Consider the following 27681-nt stretch of genomic DNA (forward strand, 5'->3'; position numbering starts at 1 on the left):
AAATGTTCCCTTGGTATCTCTAATTTTCTTGAAGAGATCTCTAGTCTTTCCCATTCTGCTGTTTTCCTCTATTTCTTTGCATTGATCACTGAAGAAAGTGTGAAAGTGAAGTTCCTCAGTCGTGTCCAACTCTTTGCGACCCCACGGACTGTAGCCTACCAGGCTCCTCCATCCATGGGATTTTCCAGGCAAGAGTACTGGAGCGGGTTGCCATTTCCTTCTCCAGGGGATCTTCCCGACCCAGGGATTGAACCTGGCTCTCCCGCATCGCAGGCAGATGCTTTAACCTCTGCGCTGAAGAAGGCTTTCTTATCTCTTCTTGCTATTCTCTGGAACTCTGCATTCAGATGCTTATATCTTTCCTTTTCTCCTTTGCTTTTCGCCTCTCTTCTTTTCACAGCTATTTGTAAGGCCTCCCCAGACAGCCATTTTGCTTTTTTGCAGTTCTTTTCCATGGGGATGGTCTTGATCCCTGTCTCCTGTACAACGTCATGAACCTCATTCCATAGTTCATCAGGCACTCTATCTGTCAGATCTAGGCCCTTAAATCTGTTTCTCACTTCCACTGTATAATCATAAGGGATTTGATTGAGGTCATACCTGAATGGTCTAGCGGTTTTCCCTACTTTCTTCAATTTAAGTCTGAATTTGGCAATATGGAGTTCATGATCTGAGCCACAGTCAGCTCCTGGTCTTGTTTTTGTTGACTGTATAGAGCTTTCCATCTTTGGCTAAAAAGAACAGAATCAATCTGATTTTGGTGTTGACCATCTGGTGATGTCCATGTATAGAGTCTTCTCTTGTGTTGTTGGAAGAGGGTGTTTGCTATGACCAGTGCATTTTCTTGGCCAAACGCTATTAGTGTTTGCCCTGCTTCATTCCGCATTCCAAGGCCAAATTTGCCTGTTACTCCAGGTGTTTCTTGACTTCCTACTTTTGCATTCCAGTCCCCTATAATGAAAAAGACATCTTTTTTGGGTGTTAGTTCTACAAGGTCTTATAGGTCTTCATAGAACCGTTCAACTTCAGATTCTTCAGCATTACTGGTTGGGGCATAGACTTGGATTACTGTGATATTGAATGGTTTGCCTTGGAGACAAACAGAGATCATTCTGTTGTTTTTGAGATTGCATCTAAGTACTGCATTTCAGACTCTTTTGTTGACCATGAAGGCTACTCCATTTCTTCTGAGGGATTCCTGCCCACAGTAGTAGATTTAATGGTCATCTGAGTTAAATTCACCTATTCCAGTCCATTTTAGTTCGCTGATTCCTAGGATGCCAACGTTCAGTCTTGCCATCTCTTATTTGACCACTTCCAATTTGCCTTGATTCATGGACCTGACATTCCAGCTTCCTATGCAATATTGCTCTTTACAGCATCGGACCTTGCTTCTATCACCAGTCGCATCCACAGCTGGGTATTGGTTTTGCTTTGGCTCCATCCCTTCATTCTTTCTAGAGTTATTTCTCCACTGATCTCCAGTAGCATATTGGGCACCTACTGACCTGGGGAGTTCCTCTTTCAGTATCCTATTATTTTGCCTTTTCCTACTGTTCATGGGGTTCTCAAGGCAAGAATACTAAAGTGGCTTGCCATTCCCTTCTCCAGTGGACCACATTCTGTCAGACCTCTCCACCATGACCTGCCCGTCTCGCAGCAGCCCTAGCAAACTCATACACAGGGTGATCCAGGAAATATCACGGATCTAGACCTTGATTCTAGAGCCCAGCATCCAAAGAGTGCACAAAGCTCTGTGCTGTATGTCCCCTGACATGATCAAATCTGACCAGTTTTCCTTCAGAAGGAGCACAACCTAAGGTAATCAATCTCCCAAACAGTGAAAGAGAAGAAGGATGGCTGTGCAACAAAGGGGATTTCTGTTTGGCAGCTATGGAGAGGAGTCATATTTCATGGAGCAAACAAAATCCAAAGATTATCCTGCCCAAGAAAATGTCTATTCTATCAAACATCCTTATATAGCATATGAAGTAAGAGTTCACTCAGAAGAAGGAAATGGCATCCAATATTTTTGCCTGGAAAATCCCATGGACAGAGGAGCCTGATTGGCTACAATCCATGGGGTTGCAAAGAGTCAGACATGACTGAGCACACACACACACACACACACACACACACACACACACACACACACACACACAGTAAGAGTTCATTAACTCAAACCTTCCACTTACTTGAATTCTGTGATAGGAATTGTACTAAATTTATCTTTATAGAAGGTACAAATGAGGTAATTAAGGAAATCAATCAATCAACTTCAAGGAAACGGTATATTTACTTAGCTCAGCTTCAAGTGCATTAGAAATACACATTAGCATGTAAATAATGACTGTACCTTGGATGCAATCTCAAAAACGACAGAATGATCTCTGTTCATTTCCAAGGCAAACCATTCAATATAACAGTTATCCAAGTCTATGCCCCAACCAGTAACGCTGAAGAAGCTGAACAGTTTTATGGAGACCTACAAGACCTTTTAGAACTAACACCCAAAATAGATGTCCTTTTCATTATAGGGGACTGGAATGCAAAAGTAGGAAATCAAGAAACACCTGGAGTAACAGGCAAATTTGGCCTTGGAATGTGGAATGAATCAGGGCAAGATTAATAGAGTTTTTCCAAGAAAATGCATTGGTCATAGCAAACACCCTCTTCCAACAACACAAGAGAAGATTCTACACATCGACATCACCAGATGGTCAACACTGAAATTAGACTGATTATATTCTTTGCAGCCAAAGATGGAGAAGCTCTATACAGTCAACAAAAACAAGACCAGGAGCTGACTGTGGCTCAGATCATGAACTCCTTGTTACCAAATTCAGACTCAAATTGAAGAAAGTAGGGAAAACCGCTAGACCATTCAGGTACGACCTCAATCAAATCCCCTATGAATATACAGTGGAAGTGAGAAACAGATTTAAGGGCCTAGATCTGTCAGATAGAGTGCCTGATGAACTATGGAATGAGGTTCATGACATTGTACAGGAGACAGGGATCAAGACCATCCCCATGGAAAAGAACTGCAAAAAAGCAAAATGGCTGTCTGGGGAGGCCTTACAAATAGCTGTGAAAAGAAGAGAGGCGAAAAGCAAAGGAGAAAAGGAAAGATATAAGCATCTGAATGCAGAGTTCCAGAGAAGAGGAAGAAGAGATAAGAAAGCCTTCTTCAGCGATCAATGCAAAGAAATAGAGGAAAAGAACAGAATGGGAAAGACGAGAGATCTCTTCAAGAAAATTAGAGATACCAAGAAAACATTTCATGCATAGATGGGCTCGATAAAGGACAGAAATGGTATGGACCTAACAGAAGCAGAAGAGATTAAGAAGAGGTGGCAAGAATACACGGAAGAACTGTACAAAAAATATCTTCATGACCCAGATAACTATGATGGTGTGATCACTAATCAAGAGCTAGACATCCTGGAATGTGATGTCAAGTGGGCTTTAGAAAGTATCACTATGAACAAAGCTAGTGGAGGTGATGGAATTCCAGTGGAGCTGTTTCAAATCTTGAAAGATGATGCTGTGAAAGTGCTGCACTCAGTGTGCCAGCAAATTTGGAATACTCAGCAGTGGCCACAGGACTGGAGAAGGTCAGTTTTCATCCCAATCCCAAAGAAAGGCAATGCCAAAGAATGCTCAAACTACCACACAATTGCACTCATCTCACACGCTAGTAAAGTAATGCTCAAAATTCTTCAAGCCAGGCTTCAGCAATATGTGAACCGTGAACTTCCTGATGTTCAAGCTAGTTTTAGAAAAGGCAAAGGAACCAGAGATCAAATTGCCAACATCCGCTGGATCATGGAACAAGCAAGAGAGTTCCAGAAAAACATCTATTTCTGCTTTATAGACTATGCCAAAGCCTTTGACTGTGGATCACAATAAACTGTGGAAAATTCTGAAAGAGATGGGTATAAAAGATCACCTGACCTGCCTCTTGAGAAATCTGTATGCAGGTCAGGAAGCAACAGTTAGAACTGGACATGGAACAATAGACTGGCTCCAAATAGGAAAAGTAGTACGTCAAGGCTGTATATTGTCACCCTGCTTATTTAACTTATACGCAGAGTACAACATGAGAAACGCTGGACTAGAAGAAACACAAGCTGGAATCAAGATTGCCGGGAGAAATATCAATAACCTCAGATATGCAGATGACAACCACCCTTATGGCAGAAAGTGAAGAGGAACTCAAAAGCCTCTTGATGAAAGTGAAAGAGGAGAGTGAAAAAGTTGGCTTAAAACTCAACATTCAGAAAACGAAGATCATGGCATCTAGTCCCATCACTTCATGGGAAATAGATGGGGAAACAGTGGAAACAGTGTCAGACTTTATTTTTCTGGGCTCCAAAATCACTGCAGATGGTGACTGCAGCCATGAAATTAAAAGACACTTACTCCTTGGAAGAAAAGTCATGACCAACCTAGATAGCATATTCAAAAGCAGAGACATTACTTTGCCGACTAAGGTCCGTCTAGTCAAGGCTATGGTTTTTCCAGTAGTCATGTATGGATGTGAGAGTTGGACTGTGAAGAAGGCTGAGCGCCGAAGAATTGATGCTTTTGAACTGTGGTGTTGGAGAAGACTCTTGAGAGTCCCTTGGACTGCAAGGAGATCCAACCAGTCCATTCTGAAGGAGATCAGCCCTGGGATTTCTTTGGATGGAATGATGCTAAAGCAGAAACTCCAGAACTTTGGCCACCTCATGCGAAGAGTTGACTCATTGGAAAAGTCTCTGATGCTGGGAGGGATTGGGGGCAGGAGGAGAAGGGGATGACAGAGGATGAGATGGCTGGATGGCATCATGGACTCGATGGACATGAGTCTGAGTGAACTCCGGGAGTTGGTGATGGACAGAGAGGCCTGGCGTGCTGCAGTCATGGGGTTGCAAAGAGTTGGACACGACTGAGTGACTGAACTGAACTGAATGACTATACCAAGTCTAAAGCACTCATCTCTCTTCATAGAGCTGTTCATTTCCTTTCTGTCTCATTCTAGAAGATTGGTTCTTAATCCTTGCTTACTTAAAATTTGACTTGGAGAAACTAGAAAGATAATGAAAATCTAACAGAACCTATAGAAATGAGAGGGTAGGATTGATCAGTATGATTTATGTTTAAACATCCCCAAAGATAGAAAAAATGCCCTCTATAAATGCCATTTCTAGCCTCCTTTCCCTGTTATCTAAACAATAAGTTTTACTATAATGACAGATTTAGGTACTAAAGAATCATAAGAAGTTTATGAATTATAAAGCTGAAATGGCATTAGAGACCATCAGCTCCAACTCCTTTATTCTGAGTTGTAGAAACTAGGGCAAACAGAGGTTAGCAACTTCTTAAAGTTTATTTACTCATCAATAAATACTTTTTTGCGTGGCAAGTATTGGGCTGGTCAACGAGTTGGTTGCTGATAAAGTCAGGACCAGCACCCAGGACCTTTGACCTTGAGCTCCTTCTACTCCCACCCTCAATACTGCCTCTGAATTAGGTTTTTCAGAAATCATCATGTGACCTGTGGCATATCTTTCGTACCTTTGTCTGCATGCATTGAGGATTGATTCCCGTTCCTCGAATGTGGGAAAAGAAGACACCTAAAACAAATCCCGAATGCTGGCAGAATTGCACTCATAGAAAGGAAGAAAAACTCTACAAATGCTACCTCGGGTATTTGAAAATGCCTGTGATGTTTCAATGACACTGTATTTTGAGCAGAATTGAGGCATAAGTAATACTTGCTAATAATATGATTGAATGTAAAATGTATCATGGGGACATCGAGAAGTTGTGGACCAAGGCAGAAGGAGGAATATTATGACAGGAGTTGTAATAAAGTTATGGAGGTATAGGTGTGGAGGTTGGCAACAAATTAGATTATTGTTGAAGAATGACTAAACGGTCAGAGAGAGAAAGGAGTGGTGCTCAAGGCAGATGGAAGAGAATACATATATGTATCTAGAAACATATGTTTAATGTGGAAAGTGAAAATGTTTTAAAAAGTAGAAAGTATGACACAAAAATATTTCATTATCAATAATGTGAAGTTCTTTTGTTTAAGAACTTATGTGGGCTTTCCTGATGACTCAGTAGTAAAGAATCCACCTGCCAATGCAGGGGACATGGATTCAATCCCTGGGTTAGGAAGATCCCTAGAGAATGAAATGGCAACCTACTCCCGTATTCTTGTGTGGGAAATCCCATGGACAGAAGGAGCCTGGTGGGCTACTGTGCATGGGGTCTCCTGAGAAACCTATATGAGGGTCAAGAAGAAACAGAACCAGACATGGAACTCCTGACTGGTTCAAAACTGGGAAAGGAGTATGACAAGGCTGTATATTGTCACCCTGCTTATTTAACTTCTATGCAGAGCACATAATTAGAAATGCCAACTTGGATGAATCACAAGCTGGAATCAAGATTGCTAGGAGAAATATCAGTAATCTCAGATATGCAGATGACACCATGCTTATAACAGAAAGTGAAGAGGAACTAAAGAGCCTCTTGATGACGGTGAAAGAGGAGAGTGAAAAAGTTGGCTTAAAAACTCAACATTCAGAAAACGAAGAACATGGCAGGTGGTCCCATCACTTCATGGCAAATAGTTGGGGAAACAATGAAAACATTGAGAGACTTTATTTTCTTGGGCTCCAAAGTTACTGCAGATGGTGACTACAGCCAGGAATATAAAAGACCCTTGCTCCTTGTAAGGAAAGCTATGACAAACCTAGACAGCGTATTGAAAAGCAGAGACATCATTTTGCCAACAAAGGTCCCTATAGTCAAAGTTATGGTTTTTCCAGGAGTCATGTATGGATGTGAGAGTTGGACCATAAAGAAATCTGAGTGCTGAAGAATCGATCCTTTTGATCTGTGGGGCTGGAGAAGATCTTGAGAGTCCCTTGGACTGCAAAGAGAACAAAACAGTCAATTTTAAAGGAAATCAACCCTGAATGTTCATTAGAAGGACTGAGGCTGAAGCTGAAGCTCCAATACTCTGGCCACCTGATGTGAAGAGCCAGCTCACTGGAAAAGAGCCTAATAACGGGAAGGATTGAAAGCAAAAAGAGAAGGGGGCAGAGGATGAAATGGTACCAACTCAATGGACATGAATTTGAGCAAACTCCAGGTGATAGTGAAGGACAGAGGAGCCTGGTGTACTACAGCCCATGAGATTGCAAAGACTCGAACAGGACTTAGCAATTGAACAACAATAAAGAAGTTACATGAGTGGGCTATTTTTCAGTCTTCTTCTTTTTATTTTAATACCTTCATCAAGTCTCCAAAAGTGCTTCAAATGCAAATATAATAACTTAGTTGAATAAGTCAATATTTACCCTGTTTTTTGGGGGGTAGGGCTTGCTTGGCCATTCAGATAATATTTCAGCAATGCTTCTAATTGGGCATTGGGAAGTTTGAGATGCTTCTCAGACTTGTGAATGAACCAAAAATAATATTATATCTTCTATGCTCACAAATTGGTCTTAGTTTACCAATGATGCCCTTCCCTGCCCCCCAAAAAAGTGATACTGGTAAATTTCTCCAGAAGAGAATTTATGAAATTCAAGTAGTAGCATCAAGAGCACATATGTGTACACAAACACACACGTGTGCACACACACAATCTGCCCATCTGTTTAATGCTTTGAAACCTAACAGAGACAAAAAAAATGTCTATTTTGTTGAGAGTCCTGGAAGCATTTTAGAAAGAAGAAAAATAGCAGTTCATGAGGAGATACTTCAACATTCCCATGTTTATTATTAAAAATAAAACCTTGCTTCTGGCTTATGATAGAATATCCAGTACCAAGCTAGTTTTCCTTCTATAAATGTTAAAACTCGGAGCAAATAATGAGAAAATTAAATTTTAAAATAGCACTTGCAATAGCATGAAAAATATAACGTTCTTTAAAATAAATTAATGAAAGATGTAGAAAAGCTCCACACTGAACACTAGAAAATTTTATGAAATAGGTTTTTAAAAATCTAAATAAATATATAGGTATATGTTTATGGTCAGAAAGCTCAGTATTGTTAATATGTCCATTCTCTACAAATTGATTCATGGATCCAGTGCAACCTTAGCTAAAATTCTAGAAGACAAGATGACTCAAAAATGTATATGGAAATGAAAAGGGCCACAAATAGCAAAAGTAATAGTAAAAAAGGACAAAGGTTAGATGAGTTACACAACATAATGCAAAGATTTACCATAAACTTTGTTAAGCAAGACCTCATCTATTGACTAAGGATACAGATTCATCAATAGATCAATGAGAAGGACTAGAAAGTCCAGACATAAACTCATACATATATGTCCAGCTGATTTTTGCAAAATACACCAGTGTAATTCAATGTGAAACGAGAGTATTTTCAACATGGGGTTCTGCAACCACTGTACATCCATGTACCAAACTCCTCCCCCAAATAAAAACCCATAATCTCCATTCCTACTTCATGCCATACACAAAGTTAATTTAAAATGAACCACAGACATAGCATAAAGGGTAAAACTGTAAGAACTCTGGAAGAAAACAAAGGAGAAAATCTTTATAAACTTTGGGTAGGCAAATGAAATGCAAATTCCTTAAACAAGACACAAAAAGCATGCAACGTAAAAGAAAAAAATTATAAATTTATCATCAAAATTGAAATGCTCTGTTCTTTAAAAGACACTACAAAGAAATGGAAAATGTCAACTGCTGGAAGAAAATATTCATAATACAGATATATGACAAAGAACTAGAAAATAAAAAGAACTCCTCCAACTTGATAAGAAGAGAAAAAAATAAAAATAACTTTGCCAAAGATTTAAAGAGATACCTAAGTAAAGAAAGTATTTGAATGACCATAAGTGAATAAAGATAGTAAACATCTTTAATCCTCAACCAGACTCCATTATATACCTACAAAAATTGCTATAATTAATAGACCAATAACTATACCAAGTGTTGACAAGGATAAGGGGGCAGCTCATACATTGCTACTTGTAGAGTAAAATGTTGCAGCTACTACATGGTTTCTTCCAAAGTTAATCATAGACTTATCTTACAACTCAGCAATTTCAATCATAGGTAACTGCCTAAAAGAAAAGAAAACATGTATTCACAAAGTGATTTTATGTGAATATTTAAGTAAGTTTTATTCATAATAGCCCCAAACTGGAAATAACCCGAAAGTTTATCAGCTGGTGAGTAGATAACCAAACTGAAGTATATTTAAACAATGGAATACTACTCAGCAATAAAAACAAATGAGCTACTGATCGATGCAACAACATGAATGAATCTCAAACACGGAGTGAAAGAGGCCAGACATGATAGGACACACCCAATATGATTCCACTTACAGGAAGCTCTTGATCTTGTAAAGCTAATTAACTGTAATAGAAATCTGATACATGCTGGTCTTAGGCAAGGATGGGGGTGGGGAGGGAACCTACAAAGACCATGAGAGAAGTTTCTGGAGTGATAGAACTACTTTGTGTCGTATTGAGGTGGCAGTTGCCCTTGTACCATACATTTGTCAAAACTCATCAAAGTATAAACTTAAAATGTAAGCATTGTATTATGTCAATTATAATGGAAAAATTTTGATTAAAAAAAATCATAAACAGAAATACATGCTACTTTATAGTTTACAAAGGTATTTCAACGTTCAGTTGATCTTAATCCTTAACATCACCATGTGAAATAAGCACGTACACAAGCTTCACTTGTGAAAAAAATTACAGAATCACACAGTCTGTTCATAAGCTACAGTGGATAATTTGCACAAAGGATTTATTCCAACCTATCTTGGAGGGAATGAGACAAGAATCCACCCCCTCCCCCCAGGCACACAAATTATAAAAGCTGCTTAGGATGAAGCATCACCTAGATTTTCAGGGAAGGGGTGCTCAAAATAATAATGGGCATCATGAGCACTATTTATTTATAAGGTGGCACAGTGACAAGCTCTATCCAAGCAATTCTCAAAACAATCCTGGGAGATAGGCCTTATGATCGCCATACACAGATGAGGACAATGAGCTTCAGCAAACTTAAAGGACTTGTCCATGTTCAAACAGCTATTTGGCAAAGCTGGGAACCAGACCTGATGGAGTCAACGCACAGCTCTCTGTATACATAGCACCACATTGGCTCCATATTTGAGATAACTGGAGATATATCTTCTTGGCAACTAAATTTACCCAAGCCAGCTGTCTGGGAATGGTACTTCGGAAAAGATTAAGGTAAGGTCGAAAGAACTTCAAGAATAGGATGATGTGTTCGACAACCCGAGGATCATGTAGGTGTCAGCACTCCTGAGGGTAGACACTGAGCTCCAAAGGAAAGAGGGGTGTCACTCTATGAGGGAACAGGGAGGCTCATCCAGTCACCTGTGCTGATCACCTGGGAAGCTGAACATGGATGTAATAGAGGCTTCAACATGGCCAGGCAGGCAGTACACCCTGGGATGAGAAGATGTTTCTGGTAGAAGATCTGGAGCCACAGAGTCCTTGATACAAAGCATTGTGGGGTGGAGGTTTCATGTTGGTAAATAGTAATGCACACTCACTTTTCTTTAAAGAACAAAAAATAGAGAAATAGCAAAGCACAGGGAATTGTTTTAATATATTGAGTATTAACATTTGGTGAAAATGAGTTTGAAGCTAAAGAATGCTGTGTGAAAATTCTGACTCTGATACTGGGTTAAAATCACGTCTCTGTATTTGCTTGGATAGACATGCAAACTTGGATAAGTTACTTTACCTACTTTACCTCTTAAGCTTCCCTCACCTTAGCTGTCTAATGTAGATAACATAATATCTACTACTGTGGGCAAGAATCCCTTAGAAGAAATGGAGTAGCCCTCATAGTCAACAAAAAAGTCCAAAATACAGTACTTGGGTGCAATCTCAAAAACGACAAAATGATATATGTCCATTTCCAAGGCAAACCCCAATATCACAGTAATCCAAGTCTATGCTCCAACCAGTAACGCTGAAGAAGCTGAAGCAGAATGGTTCTATGAAGACCTACAGGACCTTCTAGAACTAACAACCAAAAAAGATGTCCTGTTAATCATAGGGGACTTGAATGCAAAGTAGGAAGTCAAGAGTTACCTGGAATAACTGGCAAACTTGGCCTTGGAATACAAAATGAAGCAGGGCAAAGGCTAATAGAGTTTTACCAAGAGAACTCACTGGTCATAGTAAATACCCTCTTCCAACAACATGTGTAGAGTCTTCTCTACATCACCAGATGGTCAATACCAAAATCAGATTGATTACATTCCTTGCAGACAAAGATAGAAAAGCTCTATACAGTCAGCAAAAACAAGATCAGGAGCTGACTGTGGCTCAGATCATGAACTCCTTATTACCAAATTCAGACTCAAATTGAAGAAAGTAGGGAGAACCGCTAGACCATTCAGGTATGACCTAAATCAAATCCCCTATGATTATACAGTGGAAGTGACAAATACATTCAAGGGATTAGATCTGATAGACAGAGTGCCTAAAGAACTATGGATGGAGGTCCATGATATTGTACAGGAGGCAGTGATGAAGACCATCCCCCAAAAAAAGAAATGCAAAAAAGCAAAATGGCTGTCTGATGAGCCCTTACAAATAGCTGAGAAAAGAAGAGAAGCTAAAGGCAAAGGAGAAAAGGAAAGATAAGCTTCTGAATGCAGAGTTCCAAAGAATAGCAAAGAGAGATAAGAAAGCCTGCCTCAGTGATCAGTGCAAAGAAAAAGAGGAAAACAATAGGATGGGAAAGATTAGTGATCTCTTCAAGAAAATTAGAGATACCAAGGGAACATTTCATGGGAAGACGGATACAATAAAGGACAGAAATGGTATGGACCTAACAGAAGCAGAAGAGGTGGCAAGAATATACAGAAGAACTGTACAAAAAAGATCTTCATGACCCAGATAATCACGATGGTGTGATCACTCACCTAGAGCCAGACATCCTGGAATGTGAGATTCAGTGGGCCTTAGGAAGCATCACTATGAACAAAGCTAGCAGAGGTGGTGGAATTCCAGTTGAGCTATTTCAAACCCTAAAAGATGATGCTGTGAAAGTGCTGCACTCAATATGCCAGCAAATTTGGAAAACTCAGCAGTGGCCACAGGACTGGAAAAGGTCAGTTTTCATTCCAATTCCAAAGAAGGACAATGACAAAGAATGTTCAAAGTACCACACAATCGCAATCATCTCACACGCTAGCAATGTAATGCTCAAAATCTCCAAGCTAGGCTTTAACAATACTCAAACTGTGAACTTGCAGATGTTCAAGCTGGATTTAGAAAAGTCAGAGGAACCAGAGATCAAGTTGCCAACATCTGTTGGATCATAGAAAAAGCAAGAGAATTCCAGAAAAACATCTACTTCTGCTTTATTGATTATGCCAAAGCCTTCTGTGTAGATCATGAAAAACTGGAAAATTCTTCAAGAGATGGGAATCCCAGACCACCTTACCTGACTCCTGAGAAATCTGTATGCAGGTCAAGAAGCAACAGTTAGAATTGAACATGGAACAACAAACTGGTTCCAAAATGGTAAAGGAGTATGTCAAGGCTGTATATTGTCACTCTGTTTATTTAACTTATATGCAGAGTACATCATGTGAAATGCTAGGCTGGATGAAGCACAAGCTGGAATGAAGATTGCTGAGAGAAATATCAATAACCTCAGATATGCAGATGACACCACCATTATGGCAGAAAGTAAAGAGGAACTAAAGATCCTCTTGATGAAGGTGAAAGAGGAGAGTGAAAAAGTTGGCTTAAAACTCAGCATTCAGAAAATGAAGATCATGGCATCCAGTCCCATCACTTCATGGCAAATAGATGGAGAAACAAACAGCGAGAGACTTTATTTTCTTGTGCTCCAAAATCACTGTGGACGGTGACTGCGGCCATGAAATTGAAAGACACTTGCTCCTTGGAAGAAAGCTATGACCAATCTAAACAGCATATAAAAAGCAGACATATTACTTTGCCAGTGAAGGTCCATATAATCAAAGCTATGGTTTTCCCAGTACTCCTGTATAGATGTGAGAGTTGGACTATAAAGACATCTGAGTGCCAAAGAATTGATGCTTTTGAACTGTGGTGCTGGAGAAGACTCTTGAAAGTCCCTTGGACAACAATGAGATCAAACTAGTTAATCCTAAAGGAAATCAGTCCTGAATATTCATTGGAAGGACTGATGGTGAAGCTGAAACTCCAATCCTTTGGCCACCTGATGTGAAGAACTGACTCATTAGAAAAGACCCTGATCCTGGGAAGATTGAAGGCAGGAGGAGAAGAGAAGGACAGAGGATGAGATCTTTGGATGGCATCACCAACTCGATGGACATGAGTCTGAGTAAGCTCTGGGATTTGGCGATGGACAGGGAAGCCTTGTGTGCTGCAGTCGATAGGGTCGCAAAGTGTCGGACATGACTGAGCAACTGAACTGAACTGAACTTCCTGGTACTGATGTTAAGATGGGTGTTTGCAAAGCACATATCTATAGCACGTCAGGAATTATAAATGACAACCTTGAAAGTAGGCTATTTTCCCACTATGGAGTAAAAAAAGAAAAAGTGAGAATTTCTGCAGTAAGAGATTTCCCAAAGGACCCCAGAAAATAGGGCCAACTGCAATCCAAGGCCACTGGACCACCCTGGAAAAGCAAAGCCCTCTTCTTAGATTTGTGTGGGAAACCCCTCAGCCCACATTGTGCTTTTAGCCCATTCAGTCTGGAAACAGAGTATCACATTTTTTGGTCTGTGCTGTGTACTAGCCTGCTCCAAAGTTGAAGGGAACAGCATTCTCTAGGCACAAAGAATGCACCCAGACCCACTGATGAGAAATGTATTTTTAAACCAAAAAGTTTGGGAAGAGTTAAGCAGCCTGGAAGCTTTTAGAGATCTGTAGCAAATGGGATTCAGCACAAAGACCTCCCAGGATGTAGAACTTGTCCCAGACAGGAATCAAAGCTGTCTCAGATCTGGGAAAGATTTCTAGGGACTTAAGTAATCACCAAAGATCTATTTGTGGCAGATCCCCAAGGTGGACACTAAGACTCTGAGGGTCTGTTCTCATGTGAGACCTGCAAATGCAGATGGGCAAATTTGGACAAATATAGGCTTAGTTGGATCCTTGAGATGTTGTTGTGTGGAAAAACTTCAATTTCTAGTTTGGATGTTATACGGGGATGTGTCATTGATGATTATCTCCCAAGCTCTATTTCTTCATCTCTAAAATGCAGACCCACTGAAACTGTGTCCCCAGGGGACCACAAATCAGGACAGTGGATCTGACAAAGGATGGGTACAACACAGCAGCTGAGAGGGTGGTCTCTGGGGTCTGAATGCCTAGGTTAAACTCTGGCTTCATCAACTGTGTATAATGTATTTTCTTAACTTGCCAGCCTCATTTTCCACATCTGTAAAATGGAAGTAATGAGAAGTTGTATAAGAGTTGGGATTCAGTAGAATTTTATATTGAATAATTTTTTAGAAAAATATTAAATCCTTGCATGTCCCTGGCTTAGAGGAGCTAAGGATCAATATGTTTTAACTCCTGTTAGTGAAATGGGACTGTCCTTGACAATCCGGGGCACACAGCAGCCACAAGAATGATGGGACAGAATCCTTGCTCAAGTGGTTCACCTTATAACATTGCAAAAGAGTCCAGTAGCTTCTGTTATAAGATGGCCATTGATCTGGATTTGTTTTCTTTGTCAATCAACACATAATTACCAAGATTATGTGGCCAGATAGTTCCAAGCATCTGGGGATACAAAGACGTAGGAGAAATGGTCCCAGACTTTTCTGACCTCACTGAAGGGTGGGAGAGTCAGGTCCAAAAAGATGTCATGGTAGACTAAAATCCATCTCATTACAGTGAGATAAGTCAAGTGAGAGAAGAAGGCAGAGGGCTGTGGACATGCAGAGAAAGGGCCCAGGGGGAGTGAAAGGCCTCCTAAAGGATGTAAGACTCAAGGGGATACACAAGAGAATGAGAAGGTGAGCTCATAGCTGAAGAAGCCAAGGGAAGCATGTTCAAAGCGGGAAGGCCAGCCAGGACACAGGCCTAGAGATGCCACACACAGTTTGGGAACTGTTGAAATGACCAAGAGATCTGACAGTAGTTCACCTTGGCTAGAGGCCAAGATGTAAGGGCGGCAATGAAGCTGGAAACTGATGTGAGTAGAAGCTTATCAGAGAGATCCCATGGGCTGAACTCAGGTTTCCAACCTCAGCGCTGCTGACATGTTGAGCAGAATGATTCGTGTTACGGTGGCTGTCCTGAGTGTTATAGGATGTTTAACAGCATCCCTGGCCTTCACGCACCAGGTGTCAGCAGCACATATACGTCCCATTCCCCACTGTGACAGACAAAAATGTCTCCAGACATTGTCAATGGCCCTGAAGGGGCAAGATCCCCTGGTTGAGAGCCACTGGACTAAACTGAGGACCTTGAACATTATACTGGGCTACAGACTCCTAAGGTTAGGTGACACGGTCAGATATACATTTAACTTAGGTTGTTTCAGGTTAGGAAGTCAGCACAAAGACAGCCAATCTGGCTATTTCAACCATTTAGGAAAGAGATTACGAGTGACAGTGGAAATGCTAAAGAAAGGATGTTCTTGCTACAGTAATAGCAAGACACAGATACAGATAAACATATAGATATACAGCTCTCCACATAGATATATAATATATGCTAATTGATAATTAGCATATATACTATTCAGATATATAACAATATTAGTGTGTGTATATAATACTAATTATACTGTAATATATATGCAATGTATAATACATACACTAACTGGCTCCATAGGAAAATGGGGTGGGTGGCTAAGGGAGAAGTGGATATTAAGTCTACCTCCTCTCCAAGGACAAACAGGGAAGCTTTTATTTTATTTTATTTTACTTTACAATACTGTATTGGTTTTGCCATACATTGACATGAATCCGCCACAGGTGTACATGAGTTCCCAACCCTGACAAATGCCACTATTGCACTTGAAGGAGAAGGCACTGGCACCCCACTCCAGTGCTCTTGCCTGGAAAATCCCATGGACGGAGGAGCCTGGTAGGCTGTAGTCCGTGGGGTCGCCAAGAGTCGGACATGACTGAGCGACTTCACTTTCACGTTTCACTTTCATGAATTGGAGAAGGAAAAGGCAACCCATTCCAGGGTTCTTGCCTGGAGAATCCCAGGGACGTGGGAGCCTGGTGGGCCGCCGTCTCTGGGGTTGCACAGGGTCGGACACGACTGAAGCGACTTAGCAGCAGCAGTAGCAGCAGCATTGCACTTGAAAATTGATAACACAAGTTCAAAAATATTAGCTCATCAAATTCTCACAACAGCCCCTTCAATTTGGTTTTACCTGATGTGAAGAACTGACTCATTGGAAAAGATCCTGCTGCTGGGAAAGACTGAAGGCAGGAGGAAAAGTGGACGACAGAGGATGAAATGGTTGGATGGCATCACCAACTCGATGGACATGAATTTAAGTAAGCTCCAGGAATTGGTGATGGACAGGGAAGCCTGCACTCCATGGGGTTGCAGAGTCAGACATGCCTGAGCAACTGAACTGAACTGGTATTACAAATGAGGAAACTAAAGTTTAAAGGGTTGGTGATTCACCCAGAATCACACAGCTAGTAAATTGTGGAGCATGGATTCACTTCTTGAGTTCAAATCCCGTTCTCTTTCCCCCATATCATGAAAGATGTTTCATAAACACAAGGCTTATGGTATTCTGACGTTACAATCAGTTTAATCTAGGGAGTTTTTAAAGGAACTTCGTTTAGTTTTTCAAACAATACATTTCCAAGCAGATGATCTCATAAAAATACATAAAGAATAGAACCACAAAAAGTTCTGGAAAGTTTTGTATGCTTTTTTTTGTATGTGCTTTCTTTTTCCCCTCTTTGTTATGGTGCTAATTAAAAACGTGCTGTCCTTTTTTAATACTCACTCCAAGCTCTTATAACTAGTGCTCACCAGCCCTCACTGAAATGCTTGTACCCAGAAATCCTCCAGGTTTCTGTGAATTTCATGCCTGGAGTCCTTGTGCCCTAAGCAGACAACTGAGGTGACAGAATCAACCCCTCTCCTTAGCTGGTTTGAATTCCTCCTGTTGCTAACAAATCTTTCAGCTTTATGCTTAAAAGGAGAAAAAAAATTAGTGTTCTTTTTTTTTTCTTGCTTGGTGCAAAGTTTACAGCTGATAAATCTGTCTAAATATTGTTAACAGGTCAAGTACACCTGGGAGCCAAACATGGTTTCTCCAGACCCATGAAGAATGTGTGCATTTTCCCTGGATATACCAACACATCATTTGTTATACTATTTGAAAGGCTTGGCCAGTGGCTGTACCCAGTCTCACTCCCACCCTGAGTTATAAAGCTTGCTCCACTTAGTTTTCCAGCAATTAGGGAAAAAATTTCTGGGAGGAACATCAGTATTGTTTTGCATACTGGGCAAGAAACAGAAAAGTTATGGAATGTATTCAAACTACACAGTTGCTCTATTTCTCTTTCTTTCTCTCCTTCTCTCTCTCCTTTCCCTCTCTTGCTTTCTCTCCCTTTCTCTACATAAATTTCCTGAAAATTGGATTACTGTCAGAAGACTACTTTGGCCACTGGAGGTGAAAAGAAATCAGTATTTGTCTAGAGCTTTTCATGGGCTAGGTCTTGTATTACTCTTTAGCCTGTTCATCTCATGAATTTCCTGCTTATCTAAGGAAACTTGGAGGCTCAGAGTATGAAAGACTTGCTGAAGACTGCTTAGCAAGTGCGGGTAGAACTGACAATAATTTATTTATTCATTCGACCAACTCTTGAGAGTCTGCTTTTGCCAAACCCCATTCTGGGCACTAAAGTGGCATTCATGAACAAAACAAAGACATCTGTCCTTAGAGAACAGACATTCTAGACATGGAAACAGATAATAAACATGATAGATACAGATAATATACAGTATGTTAAAGACAACAAATGCTGCAGCAGTCACTGATGCTGTTCACTAAGTATTTCCTGCGCTCAGCTTTCCATGAGTCTGGTTCTTGCAAATGAGTGGTTAGCAGTGTCACTTCTGGGGTACATAATTACTAGTTTGAAACTCTCCAGGACACTCTTGTCTCTGTTATGATGATTGCTCTATTAATCTGGGTCCCAGGTAAGAACCCAAGAGTTCAGCTGAAGGAAAAAAGGGCGAGGCTATGTGCAAAAGAGAGGTTCCATTGCTACCGTGTAAGCAAAGAACACTTAATTAGCAGTAACACCGTAAGGGGAACGGGGAGGCCCTGTCCTGGAGCTCATAACCAACAGTACAAATAGCCTGCAGCCAGGGGACAGGGTGGTACGAGTCGCGTCCCACTGTGGAAGGAGCACTGGATAGTTAGTGGAGGAACTGTGGAAGGTGTGTCAAGTAGACATGGGCTCAATCTCAGCTAGGCCATTAACTAGCTAAACAAACATCCTTGACCTTGAAGTCGTATTGGGGCTCAGTTTATTCTCAAATGCAAGTAACGAACTCCGGCTTTACAGAGTTACTGCGTTGAAATAGAGTGTGTGAAATGGAAATGGCTGGTTCTGTGTTCATTATGATCAGTGTCCCCACGGCACCTGTTACCCGACCCCAGTGGTCTTTAGGTTCTCTCTCTCCCCCTCTCTCTCCCCCTCTCCCCCTCTCTCTCCCTCTCTCTCTCTCTCAGGAATGAGAAGTCAAGTTGTGTACTGACTGCATCAGGGTACAAGCATGACTTTTTCTCAGTCAAACGGCTGTAATTAGACCATCTTTCCTTTTATAAGCCTGGTTTTTGTTTTCCTCACTTTGGTTTCTTTGTTTCATTTCGTTTGTGTGCTTTTTTTTTTTTTTTTTTTTTTGCCTCTTTTCATTTGTCTTCAGAAAATTCTTTATGTATTCACTGTGAAACATTCCAAAGACTGAACATCCTCTTCAAGATTTGTTTTATATTGTGTAACAAATAACATTGATTCTCACTTCCTATGACAGCTGCTCCATCTCCTTCTCCTCTGGTGGCTCCTCTCTTTCTCTCTCTCTCTCTTTCTCAAGAAAACTGAAGCACACAGCCTCCTAGCTCCCCTTCAATGGTCTCCATCCGCACATCATCCTCTCCTCTCTTGGGACCCTGTCTGTTGATTGAAATATATAATTGGATTAAGCAGGTTTATGTCTCTGTGTCCTGTTTCCTGTGTAATTTATGTCCTTTACCACACATCAGTAAGAAGGATAAAAAAAGCTAGTGTCTTCCTTGCTCAAAAAGAAAAATCAATTATCCTCCTTCTAAAATGAAATCATATGTATTTATTTGGCAAGAAGTCTTCAAAGAAATCAAAGTATCCCTCTAAAATATTCAGGCCATTATTACAACCCCCCCGAGTCTGCTTGAATGCTTTATTGACCGTAAGTGTCTTGGCTACCTACTGGGCACTTGATATCAAATACAAACAAGATCTCGCTCCCCTCAGGGAGCTTCCAGTACAGAAGAAGAGGCAGACACGGTGCATTACAGGACAGTATGATTCACGCAGTGAGAAGAGAGCACCAGTCCGGTGGCCCAGGGCCAGGGGCGATTAGTGCAGTGGCGATTCTGGCAGGAGTTCAGGGTCTGAGGGCGCAGGGGCATGGGAGGTACGTTGATTGGGAGAGATCATCCAGACCAGATCATAAAGAGGCCCACCTTCTTTTCCTTAATTGCAGTATAACTTCTTAACAATGTTGCGTTGGTTTCTGCTGTAGAGCAACACGAATCAGCTATCAATACACATATATCCCCTCCCTCATGAGCCTCCCTCCTAACCCCTCTAGGTCATCACAGAGCATCGAGCTCAGAGCTCCCATTTTATGAGAGAAAACCTGTAGACTTTTCTTGTCTTCCCCAAGAGAGGGGAGAATTAGAAGACTGTGGGCATGGAGGTGGATTCCATAGCGACTTTAGATTGGTTCTAATTCAAAAGTGGAAAGAGCAGAGAGGAAGCAAAAGAATGGAATCAATTAGACACTGTGCTGGGAAACTAAACACATTATCTTGTTTGATTCACAAGCTATTGTTACTGCACTCATTTTTCACATGGGAAGGCTAAGGTTCAGAAACTTTAATGTGGGGAGAGGCATTGCTGCACTACTTCCCATGAGGGCTGACCACTGGGGACCAGGGGCGTGTATCCCTCCAGGCTAGGATGTCCTCACACAGGGCAGGAGATGGGCCAAGTGCCCTGTACCTGCCTGAAGGGCTGAGAGGCATGAAAAGCTCTTCTGAGTGCTGGCTGGGAAACCCAAATGCCATGTCCTTACCATACAGGTTTTCTTCCACCAATGTGTCCACTCCAGGAGCTTTTATAATTATGGTTTTTAGAAGCTGACAGAAGCTAGATGGTAAGCTAGATGAACTAATGGTAGCTGGAAGGAAGATGAATGTTCAGCAAATTTTAAAATTATTAAGATGGCATATCCCTACATAAAGATTTTATAGCCCCTGGAACACTTCTGATCCCTCCCATTGTTTGGAACTTCAACTTTGATATATGAACAGTGCTTAGACCCCAGGACATCTCAACTGGATAAACAGTGACTGCTCAAAAGGCAGACAAGAAGCTTTGCCTTGGGACGTAAAGAAGCACTTCACTGGGGAAACCACCATTTCATCACCCAGCCCAGCAGCGTCTACCACATCTCCTCCACGGAAGGCACCTTACCATACAGGTTTTCTTCCTGCACCTTCCTTCTTCTCCTACAGAAGGTGGGGCTGGGGGCTCGAAGTAACTCCCACTCACAGCAATTCCTTCAGCAGGCTTTTTCCTTGAGGCAGACTATCTGGAAAAGGAGACTTCCTGGACTCTTGCTTCTGGGAGGGTCAATCAGGAGGAGTTTACCAATGACCTTGGTCTTTGTCTTCAGCCCTCATTCTCAAAATGATGGTGATTTTTATTTTTCAGTGGTTTGGCAGATTGCAAGTTCACCAAGGCCTACTACCAGATGTAAGCGGTCAATAATGGCCAATCACAACATAGGTACTGGGCAAGTCCAGGATACTGAGCAAGAACCTGGCTCTCCAGAAACTAGTCAAAGCCATTTCCCCAGACTACCTGCATGATAAGGAGCTACTGGCTGGCACCAAGAAGAAACTTAGGTACGTTGGCCAAAGAATCACTGTTCAATCTGTTTGGAAGGCTAGGCTTGTAAGAAGAGTAGAATTAACCCCAGGAAACGTGCAAAGGATCACGGCCTGGGGCCTGTCACCCCTCATTACTGGTCAGCCTCAATTAAGCCTAGTTTTAACAGATGGGTTGTCATTCCACTTTTCCTGTTTCCTTGAAAATTATTGACCAGTTTAGCAATTATTCTATCCACCACATTTGTACAGAACTGATTCTTTGGCTCAAGTACTGAAAAGCAAGAGTTCTTTGGGTTTTCTAGCACCCTTAGTCTCCTTTTATCCCCTAATGATACAGCTGAGGCAGCTAATATCAACAACTTCTCACCTGACACTTAAGAACTGTAACGAAGGGTGGCTTTTCCAGAATTAGAAGGAAGACCGCCTGACAAGCAAAGCAGTTTTCTCCATGAATATCCTGTAGGATTGAACAGTGAGGCCCTGGTTCCCACTGTTGCACATTTTCATGCTGCAGTTTTAAGCCAAATTTCTTTCTCCCCTTTGAAAGTGCTGTAGGGAAGTAGTTTCATAATGCAGAGGAACTCCATCAAATTTGGATTTTATTTATAAGATGAAAGGTCCCCTTTGTATGTAGGCATAATGGGAATAGGATCCAAGTCAAGGCCATCTTCCTGAACTACTATTTCCTTTTTTCTTTCTTTTTTTTGGGGGGTGGGGGGAGGATTCCTCTCAAGGCAATGCTGTGTGTCTAAAAAGGGCAAAAGAGTCACTGTTATTATTGCTTTTTTGTCATTGTTATCATTCTTATTAATTGATTGTTTTCATTGTCACCTCGAGCTCTCTCAATTCCTGATTGAAACTTTAGTTTTTCTGGCTTATTTACCAAGCCCTTACCCTGACATGAAATTTTACCATCTATCTGACACTAGCCTGCCTCCATTCTGCCCCTGCGGCCTTTATCTCTTTCCTATGGTTTGTAAAACTTCATAACCGCAAGACTCCTTTCTAACTCTAAAATGCTCAGATTCAAAATTTTGTGTTTCTCTCTCAGTGTTGAGCAATGTTTCTACTCTCAGATAATTCAGAAAAAAATAATATCTATAACCCCCTTTTCTCTACAATTCAAAATGAGGACAGCTGTATTGGGTTCCCAGACACTGCTATTGGAGGGGCCAGAGGGCTAGAGAAACTTCGTGGAGAAGTTCACCACAAACGCGCTGGGAATTAAGGACTGCCCCAGGGCAGGCTCCTCAATCTCTACCCATCCCCTGAGAGCTGGAGACCTAAGAACACCTCACCAGCCTCGAGTATCAGTGAGTTCCAGTTATACTTGTGCAGTTGTGCTTAATCGATTTAATAGGATATTTTTATGGCTTGCTTCTAAAATATATATATATATTAATTTGTTAATAAACCTCCTTGAAAATCTCAGTCAGCATATTTCTATGGTGAAAACTGTCGATAATGGGTCCTTGGGACCCATTCAATAATACAATTTCTCCCGTGGCTATTTCATAATACTTTTGATTTGCAAAGAAAGTTTTTGTATTTTTCTGTGCATATTTTCCTGTGTTGTTTTTCAACAGTGAAACTAATATCATGCTAATCCAATCAGAAAATGGGTTTATAGTGCTACTCGCCTCTTGGGAAAGTAAATGAGAGAATATTGTGATTTCTTCATCAATATAATTTGGAGAGAAAAATAGATTAAATTATTTGCCAAAGAAATACAATCAGTGATAACAATAAAGTCTTCAGTCTAATTTTGTTCCACAGCCTGTGGCTGTCTTGCACAGTTGGATTAGGAAACCCGAACAGATACTAAGTTTGTTTCTGGGGCTTGGTTTCATCTTTTATTCACAAATGGGAGAACAAAGGACAGACTAAGGTAGGGGCTTCCCTCAGGTCACATGTACGTTTGATGACTAATTTGCAATAAGATGCCTGGCTGCTTGACTCCCCAGGCAGGGTTCTTTCCATGCTTGCAGGAGCTCCTTATTGGTTCAGAGTCATTTCCTCTTCTTCCTCCACACTGGGCACCACGTAATGCTCTCTTTTACTGCATTAAATAGCTGATTACTGAGACTTCAAGCAACACCAGCAACGCAGCTCCACCTCCCTGTGTACACATATTCTTGCTGCCTTCTCATGGGAACCGAATCTTTGAAAGCATGGTATAAAAAAGCAAATCTGCTCAGTTGAAAGGCAATATGGTAGAGTAAAAGAGTTTGGACTTTGAAATCAGACCAATTCAGGTTTTCACCCTGGCTCTATTGGTAACCAGCTGCATGGCCTTGACCACATTACAGACCCTTTGTAAGTTTAATTTCATCATCTGGGCCAAGGAGACCTTAGTGTCTGTTTCCCACCCACAACTGTATGCACCAGACGAGGTGGCAGACAGATTATACTGAAAATTCAGAACAGAAAAAATGGCTATAAAATTCCTCAAATGCGAGGACAACATTTTAAAGTGAAAGAAAGTTTCTGGACTAGTCCAATATTCCCTGTGTATACATGATACTGATTCAATATACAAATAGGTCCTAGGACATGAATAGCTTTCTCAAATCTTGTCATAATTCTACAGGGAAAAGCCTCCCCTTCCACCAAAAAAAAAAAAATATCCCATCTCATGCTTGATTCCCAGGATTATGCCCATCTATCAAATACCTGACTATTCAATAACCACTAATCACATATTTATGTTTTCTATAAAAACATACCAAATATAGTGTATGTGATATTAGAAAACAATTTTCTATACATCAAAAACCTATACTTTGTTTAATAGAAGAATAAGAGAGTACTCTCAATAAATGGGGAACTGCATTTTCTTAGAAAATAACTTAGAAAAAGATCTCTTTCAGCTAAGAAAGTGTAGTTAGTAAAGTAAGATTTTGACCAATTTATTACTTAAATGTATACTTTGAAATGTAAAACTATCATATTTTTGCATATTCTCCTTTCTAAAACATTCAGATAACTTTCATTCATCTTTTCAAACATTCTCATTAGCAAGGACAAATATAACTGGATTTCTTCAAATGAAGTACAAAAAAAGTTATGTTTCTCTGGCCTGCCCAGAGAATCAACATTAGTTGAACAGTTTTAAAGCAGATGTTCTAAAACATCTAGGCACCTCAGCACTTCCCAGCTCTTTGGTTTTTCCCCATCCACAATCATGAAGAAGAGCTGGTTTCATTCTTTAGTCCAGAATCTAACCCGAAACAAGGATCCCCTGAAAGTCCTCAATAAACAACTGGGCTCCTTTCCACCATCACTGTTTCTGTGGACACAAACCCTCCAGGCCTTTTTAGATATCAGGGTTTAACTTCAGGATTTCTAGTCACTCTGTCATTGTTTTTCTAGAGTCAACCATACGAAGCTCCATTCGATCCCCTTGTCACTTCTAAGTTACACCAAGAGAGTCTTTACTCCTGACAATTATATTAAATGGAAACAGACTGTACATATGATGATTCGATGTGAATAAATAGGCCACTTTCCCTGATACTGTGGGTCTCTCAGTACACTAACGTCTTTGGGATAGAAAAGGTGTCCTGAATAAATGCCCTTGCCCATCTGAAATCCCCTGTCAAGACCCATACTGCCTAATGCCAGTTCTCAGGGAGAATTCTCCACTGCCAATCTCAAACTGTATATGTTAATGCATGCCATTAAAATTAATCTTTGCTTTAGCTGTCCATTCTTATCTACAGACCTAATTTTCTTTGCTACAGTTAACTCTAGTTATGAAATCTTCCCCGATCCTGAGGCCTCCATGCCACCTGAAATTGACTGGACTTAATTTGAGGATTGAATGTGTATGGAGGAGCTTAAGACATATCTGAATTCACACTTCAGTTAATACAGATGAAACTTCTTTATCTTGTGAATTCTTTGAAGGAAGTGTGGCACCAATATTTTCTTGCACACAAAAAATCCCTATGTTCTTGGCCAAATATAGATGGCACAGGGAAGAAAACCACCATTGACGGAACATCTGCCATATATGGACATTGCGCTCACAGCTTTACATATTTTAACTCATTAATAACAACCCTATGGAGAAATTAATATTTTCTCCAAATTACAACTAGAAACATAAATCTTAGATAAAGTTACTTACCCAAAGTCATAAAGCTATAAAGCATAGTGGATGAAATTAAAGCAAAAACAAAACAGGGGTTTCTGTTCTTCTGCTACTGCTTTTATCACTATAACACACAGAACAAGAAGGTAAAGTTCCAGCTTTATTCCTCATTTTCACAACTAATTAGACCCTATAACAATTACAGTCTATGAGTTCACATAACTTGACACATAGTGCTAAATAGTTGTATCTGATATATAGATCATGACTAATTCCAAAGGATATTAAGAATTAGGCAACTGATTCATTAGAATCCAGGTTCTGTCATTTCTCTCAGGATTAATTATTGATTCATTTCAGATAAAGGGGTTCTGTTTTTCACCTTGTCAGTCACTCCCACCAAAAAAGTGACTGTTCGTAGAAATCTTTAATAGTATTCTTAAGGTTCTACTCCACTATTTCTGTTTCCTAGAGGGGCCTGTAACTCCCTACTCTTATTGAAGACAGACATTCCTGACTCGGAGTCTTAAGGAAACTCACAGTTATCCAGCTTAATTCTAATGCATAAACAGAACTCCTCACTGTCAGCAGCAGTTTGGTTAAGCTCAGCACAGTCTGCACAGGATTGGAATCAGGAGAAAGCAGAGAGCTTCACCCTAATCTTGGAGATGCAGAGTCAAAGGCACCAAATCAATGACTTTATAGACACCAGGGGTGATGCAGTACAGTTATGCAATTAGTGCTAATGGAAAAGAGTCCAAAAAAAAAAAAAAAGTGGGGGAGGGAGGAGCAGGGAAGGAAGAAAGATACAATCATATGCTTCACCAGATAAACTTTTCCTCAAAAAAATAAAATTCTACTTCTACTTAAATATGCTAAGCTGAACAGACATATTTAACCTCTGCTTTCTCTTTCCCAAAAGCGTCATTAAATGCCATTAGGCCCTATAGTGCTTTGTTATTATTTGTCTATCCGCCTATCTGTTTGTTTTGAGATATAAAGACACAAAGACAAAGAAATAGAAAGAAGCTAAGAGCAACAGAAATTTGGAAGGTTTGGAAAGTAACTGGATCAGTTGGAATAGACTTGGCAGAATCCTAAACTGGGAGCAATGATTTTAAAACAAAGAGAACAAATGACATCCTACAAGTTGGCAGAGAAGAAATACAGCTTTCATATAAAAGTTCAAGAATTATGTTGGCATCAGAGTTTCAAACAGAAACCTTGGAGCCAAAAGAAAATTGAGCAATGCTTTGAAAATTCTGAAGGGAAATTATTTCCTACCAAGAAGATTATAACCAACCGAGCTATTGATTAAATGTGATGCAAATAAACCCATATTTGGACACGCATGGTTTAAAAAACTTGATCTTCCATGTATTTTCCTCAGGAAGCTACTAGAGAATGTGCTACATCAAAACAGGAGAGTAAACCAAAGCAAAAAAGGCAGTAGATCCAAGAAATAGAGACCCCAACATAGCAATACATCAGAGGGAATCTCCAGGGTGACAGGGAGGGGTGTTGTAGGAAAACTCCTGTGCAGAAGCCTTAAGAGAGTAACGAGTTCAGCTTGGGTTCTCCAGAAGCAGAGGCTGAGGAGTTGGACTGTAGAGAATTTATTAGAAATCAGTACTTCTCAGGAATTGGGGAAAAGTGAGAGATAAGAAGCAAAACTGAGCAGAAGGAGAAGTTGAATTATGATGCAGATACAATAAAGTCTTGGCCAATCCCTTAGGGAGTTCTGGAGCATTCGAGTCCATTTGAGTTGCTCCTCAGTGGGCTGAAGTGACTTTTATAACCTCTCCATTATCAGTCACTAGATATGGACCACCCAAAGGCATGCTCTTGGGTGGGACAGCTCTCTGCAGCTGACACCAAAGATGAAGACCCTGACAGCTGGAGGCTGTCTGCTGACTCATTCCCAGCAGCTGGAACAAAAGGTTCCTCCTTGAAGGGGCTTCTAGGCAACACATCTTCCTGTTCACCTTACTGGCCCAAGTTGGAGCAGGCTCAAAGAGTCCAGAAGAAAGTTCTTCAATGAGATGAAATTGATAAGGCTACCTTATATGTTTTAAATTTACACAACTTAGTGTTAAGTTTGGGGATGAATGAATGAGTGATCAGTACACAGAAACCTAAGCAAAGGATAATAACAAGATTAACTCCAAGGACAAGAAAATATTGTGCAAGAAACTAATCATATAATACTTCATGTTTGTTGTTGTTAAGTCGCTAAGTTGTGTCCGACTCTTTGTAACCCCATGGATTGCACCCTGCCAGGCTTCTCTGTCCATGGGATTTTCCAGGCAAGAATACTGGAGTGGGTTGCCCCTTTCTTCTCCAGGGGATCTTCCCGAACCAGGGATTGAGCCCACATCTCCTGCACTGGCAGGCGGATTCTTCACTGCTGAGCCACCA

General features: G+C 40.7%; 1 pseudogene; it reads right to left on the minus strand.

Moving 5' to 3' along the window:
* Positions 1–605: 605 nt before the first annotated feature.
* The window catches only part of LOC138080808 (craniofacial development protein 2-like), a 44533-nt pseudogene continuing 17457 nt past the window's right edge, over positions 606–27681 (minus strand).

Source organism: Capricornis sumatraensis, chromosome 6 (genome assembly GCF_032405125.1).
Source record: "Capricornis sumatraensis isolate serow.1 chromosome 6, serow.2, whole genome shotgun sequence".
Classification (NCBI taxonomy): Eukaryota; Metazoa; Chordata; class Mammalia; order Artiodactyla; family Bovidae; genus Capricornis; species Capricornis sumatraensis.